The 6,619-nt window shown below is 43.4% G+C and overlaps 1 pseudogene; it reads left to right on the forward strand.

Annotated features, from left to right (window-relative positions):
- Window positions 1-5,502: 5,502 nt before the first annotated feature.
- On the forward strand, window positions 5,503-6,324 carry LOC102472271 (F-actin-capping protein subunit beta pseudogene; annotated as a pseudogene).
- Window positions 6,325-6,619: the final 295 nt, after the last annotated feature.

Genomic DNA, 6,619 nt, shown 5'->3' on the forward strand with positions numbered 1-6,619 from the left:
TTAAAAGTTGTACAGGCTTAGAAAATTGATGATTTATCTTATGGTTGGCCTACCTGTTACTCACAATTACCATTAACTGTTGCCACTAGCCCTGGATGGCCCAAAGTCCTCGCTGTTTCTAAGGAGTGATGAACCTTCAACTTACCTAATAAGTAACACCCCAAGAGCAAAGAAAAACAAAATGGAAAAAGAAAATCGCGTTTCGCGCGTTGCTCGCTGTGCACTACTCAAGTCACCAAAATTCAAACAGTCCAAAGGCTAGTGTAAAAGGATCAGACGATGAATGACAGTACCAGGTTGGTCGGGTCTGCAGCCTCAGTCCGCCAGGTGTCCTGAACTACTGGCCGGCTCGATCCGGATTGAGGGTGGGGTGGGGTGGGGGTTTGCCTTAAAGTCCCAGGCAACCAACCTTGGGTCCAAGGAGGAAGAACGGTGGAGATGCGTGGAGATTCGGAAGGGTCGGGCCTGCAGTCTCAGTCTGCCTGGTCCCCAGAACTGCTGGCCAGCTCGATCCCATTTGTGGGTGGGGTGGGGTGGGGGTTCACCTTAAAGTCCCAGGCAACCAACCTGGGGTCCAAGGAGGAAGAACGGTGGGGATGCGTGGAGATTCGGAAGGGTTGGGCCTCCAGCCTCAGTCCGCCTGGTGTCTGGAACTGCTGGCCCTGGTTTTCTTTCCTTTAAAATTCCTCACTCTTCCTTGCCCCACAGATTCCCCAGAACTGCTGGCCAGCTCGATCCCATTTGTGGGTGGGGTGGGGTGGGGGTTCACCTTAAAGTCCCAGGCAACCAACCTGGGGTCCAAGGAGGAAGAACGGTGGGGATGCGTGGAGATTCGGAAGGGTTGGGCCTCCAGCCTCAGTCCGCCTGGTGTCTGGAACTGCTGGCCCTGGTTTTCTTTCCTTTAAAATTCCTCACTCTTCCTTGCCCCACAGATTGGCCTTCACTCTGCAGCAGAGCTCCAGTTCCATCTCCAGGCCCCTTGCCTTCAATGGACGTTGGGGATGGAGCACCACTGTCCCCCACCTCACTTCCAGCACTCCCAAACCCAGGACCCTCTCCCCCAAATAGGCAGGAAGTTTTATTTATTTATTTATTTATTTTTCTTTCTTTGCTCTTCCTTTTGTTAATTCCCAACTCTTCCTTGCCCCACTGACTGGCGTTCACTCTGCAGCAGAGCTCCAGTTCCATCTCCAGGCCCCTGCTCAACCTTGGACATTGAGGCAGGAACGCCACTGCCCTATGCCCCACTTCCAGCCCTCCCAAGTCCAGGGCCCTTCCCCCAGAAAGGTAAGGAAGTTTATTTATTTATTTTTCTATCTTGTTCTTCTTTCTTTTGTTTATACCCGACTCTTCCTTGCCCCATAGAGTGGTCTTCGCTCTGCAGCAGAGCTCCAGTTCCATCTCTAGGACCATGGCCAGTAAGAGATGCTGAGGAAGGGTGCCCCTGTCCCCTGCCCCACTTCCAGCCCTCCCAAGACCAGGAGCCTACCCCCTAAAAGGTAGGTAGGTTTATTTATTTATTTATTTATTTACTTGCTCTTCTTTCTTTTGTTTGTACCCTACTCTTCCTTGCCCCACAGACTAACCTCTGCTCTGCAGCAGAGCTCCAGTTCCATCTCCAGGCTTCTGGCCAGCAAGGGACATTAAAGCAGGGGCACCACTGCACCCTGCCCCATTTTCACCCCTCCCAAGCACAGGGCCATCCCCTCAAGAAATGTAGAAAGGTTTATTTATTTATTTATTTATTTATTTATTTTCTCTTATTTTGTTAACTGCCCATGCTTCCTTGGCACACTGACTGGCTTTCGCTCTGCAGCTGACCTCCAGTCCCTTCTCTAGGCCCCTCACCTCTTTTATTCTCCTCCATTCCCTTTCTTCCCTCTTACATTATCCTCTCCTCCTCATCTTCCACCCTGACAGAAAGACTAGACAGGTATAGATTCATAGTCCTGAAGTTCCCTATTATTGGAAAGTTCTCTGGGATCCTCTGTTGTACTGAACCACCTGTGAAAAAGGACATATTACCCTTCTTGTTCTTCTCCTCTTTTTTTTTGTAGAGATTTTTGTTGTAAGGCATGTGTGCTCCTCAGAAAGAGAGAGACAGAGAGACAGAAAATGAGAAATTACTACTGGTGGGATGGCTACACCTCAATCCCTTTTCCTCCATTCTCCTCTTGGGATCCTGGGCACACATGCACACATGTCCAGCATGAGTTTAAGTCACCGGGTTTGGGGCTTGAACCATGGTTGACTACATGGGAGTTCAGTGACATAGCCATTACGCTAACTGTTGGTCCTGAGATATTACTCTTCTGACACCTGAATAGAGTACATCTCTTGAGACCACACTGCTTAAAACAATAGAAGGAAGACTTTGGTACACATCACTTCACAGCAAAAGGGAAGCACATTTGCTCCTAGTAGAAGAAATATTCTCCTAAGATGTATTCAAAATGGCAAGAAGTAGAAGAAGAGCCCCAGGTCTGAATTAACCAGGAAATATATCTCCATCAAAAGAACAGAGTAACTCCCCTCCATCTTTAGAAAAAACAGAAATTTACCAAAATGCCTGAGAAAGAATTTAGAATACTCATGGTGAACAAATTCTATGAGTTGTAACAGAAAAGAGACAATGAACTACAGGAGATTAGGAAGTTCTTCCATGATATGAAAGAAAAAATGGACACTCTGAGAAAGAACCAGATAGAACTTTCAGAGAAGTCTGTAATACAGGAAATCAAAAACTGTCTTAAAACTATTAAAAGTCGACTAGACCATGCTGAAGATCAAATCTCTGATGTAGAAGATAAAACCTTTGACCTAGAAAAAAATACGAAAAAGAGAAAATAACAACAACAAAAACCCATGAGGATAGTATATGAGAAATACTAAGTTCCATTAGATGCCCAAATGTTCAAATAATTGGCATCCCAGAAAGGGAAGAAACTAATGAGGGCATGTAAAATCTATCTCATGAAGTTCTGGAAGAAAATTTTCCAAGTCTAGAGTGGCAATCGAGCCTCCAGACCGAAGAAATACTAAGGACCACAAATAGAATCAACCTTAGAAGATCTTCCCTAAGGCACATCTTAGCCAATATTGGCATAGAAGGGTCATTTCTTAATGCAATAAAAGCTATCTGTGAAAAACCCATAGCAAACATCATCCTGAATGGAGAAAAGCTGAAAGCTTTCCTACTAAAAACTGGTACAAGACAAGGATGCCCACTTTCTCAACTCCTTTTCAATATAGTACTGGAAGTCCTCGGCAACGCATTCAGAAAAGAGAATAAAATAAAAGTCATTCAAATAAGAAAAGAAGAGGTGAAACTCTCTCTATTTTCAGATGATATGATCGTATACATAGTAGACCCAATGGTTTCCATGAAAAAAAAAAAACAAAAACAAAAAACACTCCTGGAAGTAATACAGGAATACAGTAAACTTGCAGGATACAAAATCAACATAGAGAAATCTATATCATTTCTACATATGGACAACAGGCAGACTGAGATAGAATTGAAAAAAGTAATTCCATTTACCATAGCCTCAAAAAGTATAGGATACTTAGGAATAAATCTAACCAAAGAAGCTGAAGACCTCTACAAGGAAAACTACGAGAAGTTAAAACAAGAAAAGGAAAATAACACAAAAATGAGGAAAGACATCCCACGTTCTTGGATTAGAAGAATTAAAGTAATCAAAATGGCAATTAAATCCAAAATATTCTACATATTTAATGCAATGCCAATCAAATTACCAGATATATTCTTCACAGATCTAGAAAAGACAATCATAAAATTTGTCTGGATTCATAAAAGACCTCATATTGCCAAAGCAATACTGAAGAAGAGTGGAGTGGGTGGCATCTCATTCCCTGACCCAAAAATATACTACAAAGCTGTGGGAATCAAAACAACATGGTACTGGCACAGAAACAGGCAGGTGGACCAATGGAACAAAATAGATTCCCCACAAATTCCCAGACATACAGTCAACTGATTTTTCACAAGGGGTACCAGCCAATCCAGTGGGAAAAAGAAAACCTCTTCAGCAAATGGTGCTGGAAAAACTGGATTTCCACCTGCAGAAAGATGAATCTGAACCATTACCTCTCACTTTTAACAAAAATCAACTCAAAGTGGAACAAAGATCTAAACCTAAGTCCTCAAACTATAAAACTGCTCCTAGAAAACCCTGGGGAAACGCTGAGAGACATTGGGGTAGGCAAAGACTTCCTAAATAAGACCACCAAAGCACAGTCAATAGTGTCCAAAATAGACAAATAGGATTACATCAGACTAAGAAGTTTTTGCATGGCAAAAGACACAGTAATTAGTATCAATTGACAGCCCTCAGAATGGAAAAATATTTTTGTAAACTATGCATCAGATAAGGGATTGATAACCACAATACACAAGAAAGTCAAGCAGTTGTCCCGAAAAAAAAAAAATGATCAACCCTATTAAAAGATGGGAAAATCAGTTGAAAAAAAACAAAACAAAACAAACAGACAAACAAAAAAACAACACTCTCTAAGGATGACATATGAATAGCCAAAAGGCATATGCAAAAATGCTCAGCATCCCTCATTGTAAGGGAAATGCAGATCAAAACAACAATGAGATACCACCTAACCCCAGTCAGACATACACACAAAAAATGATAAATACTGAAGTGGGTGTGGTGAAAGGGGACCTCTCTTACCCTGCGGGTGGAAATATAAATTGGCCCAGCCACTGTGGAGAACAATTTGGAGATTCCTCAAAAATCTACAAATAGAACTTCCATATGATCCAGCAATCCCACTCCTTGGTGTCTACCCAAAGGACAGAAAGATTGTTAATTGGAAAAGCACTTGCACTTCAATGTTTATTGCAGCATTATTCACAATTGCTAAGACATGGAACCAACCCAAAAGCCCAGGAACAGATAAATGGATTGAAAAACTATTGCACATATACTCTATGGAATATTATTCAGCCAGAAAAAAACACCAGGACCCTGGTTTTTGACAGAAAGTGGAGAAAAATCGAAGATTTACTGTTGAGTGAAGCAAGCCAGGCTATGAAGGAGAGACATTATATGTCTCCACTTAAAATATACTGAGTGTTCCCACTCTATGACTAAAATTGAATTACTAAATGTTATAGAAACACAGTAAATGGTTGTGAATACCAGATATTGGGTGGGAAGAGGGTGGGTGAAGGGATAGAGTCTGAGGAAGGACATTGAGGAGAAAAATAGAGAGGCATAACATCTTAATGGGACAAAGAAATATGGTATTATCTGTTAAAGATAATTTTATAGTATTATCAACTGGACTGGAGAGAAATACAGACATGTTGGAATATTCAATTTACAAGCTACATAATATGATTGAATGTGTAAAAGAACTTGAAATTAAATAAAAAAAAAAAGGGGAAGTGCCGGGCCCTGCTGCGGGTGTGTGTGTGTGGGAGCCACAGACGCCGGGACCAGGACTGCTGCTGCCGCCACCGCCATGAGTGACCAGCAGCTAGATTGTGCCTCGGACCTAATGAGGTGCTTTCCTTCACAGCAAATGGAGAAAGAACCTCAGCAACCTGATTTACCTGGTCCCCAGTCTGTGTGAAGATCTCCTGTCTTCTGTTGACCAGCCATTGAAGATTGCCAGAGACAAGGTTGTGGGAATGGATTACCTTTTGTGTGACTACAACAGAGACGGGGACTCCTACAGATCACCACAGAGTAACAAGTATGACCCGCTTTTGGAAGATGGGGCCATGCTGTCTGCTCAGCTGAGAAAGCTGGAGGTCGAAGCCAACAATGTCTTTGACCAGTAACAAGATCTGTATTTTGAAGGTGGTGTCTCATCTGTCTATCTCTGGGATCTGGATCATGGCTTTGCTGAAGTGATCCTCATCAAGAAGGCTGGAGATGAATCCAAGAAGATCAAAGGCTGCTGGAATTCCATCCATGTGGTGGAAGTGCAGGAGAAATCCAACGGTCGCACTGCCCATTACAAGTTGACCTCCAGGTTAATGCTGTGGCTGCAAACCAACAAGTCTCGATCTGGTACCATGAACCTTGGAGGCAGCCTTACCAGACAGATGGAGAAGGATGAAACTGTGAGTGATTGATACCCATACATAACCAATATCGGGCACCTGGCAGAGGACATGGAGGATAAAATCAGAAGTATGCTGAATGAGATTTATTTTGGAAAAATGAAGGACATCGTCAACAGGCTGAGGTCTGTGCAGACTTTTGCAGACAAATCAAAACAAGAAGCCCTTAAGAATGACCTGGTGGAGGCTTTGAAGAGAAAGCAGCAATGTTAAACCTCTGCATGCTAACCAAACTCGCTATGCACTCGGTAGATCCTTTCTTAGAAAACTTGTCTTCGACTTCCATCTTCAGACCCTGGCATAAGGGATACTGAGGCAGGGCTCCCTCCCCAGCTCCAGCCCTGGGATCCCCAAGCCAGAGACCACTATCTCTGTCAGCAAGGAATGCCCTCAGCTTTGAAGCCTCCTAACTTCCATCTTCAGACCCCTGGCATAAGGGATACTGAGGCAGGGCACTCTGACCCAGCTCCAGCCCCAGGACCCCCAAGCCAGAGACCCCTATCTCTGTCA

Source organism: Tupaia chinensis, unplaced genomic scaffold, assembly GCF_000334495.1.
Source record: "Tupaia chinensis unplaced genomic scaffold, TupChi_1.0 Scaffold144886_1, whole genome shotgun sequence".
NCBI classification, from domain to species: Eukaryota; Metazoa; Chordata; class Mammalia; order Scandentia; family Tupaiidae; genus Tupaia; species Tupaia belangeri.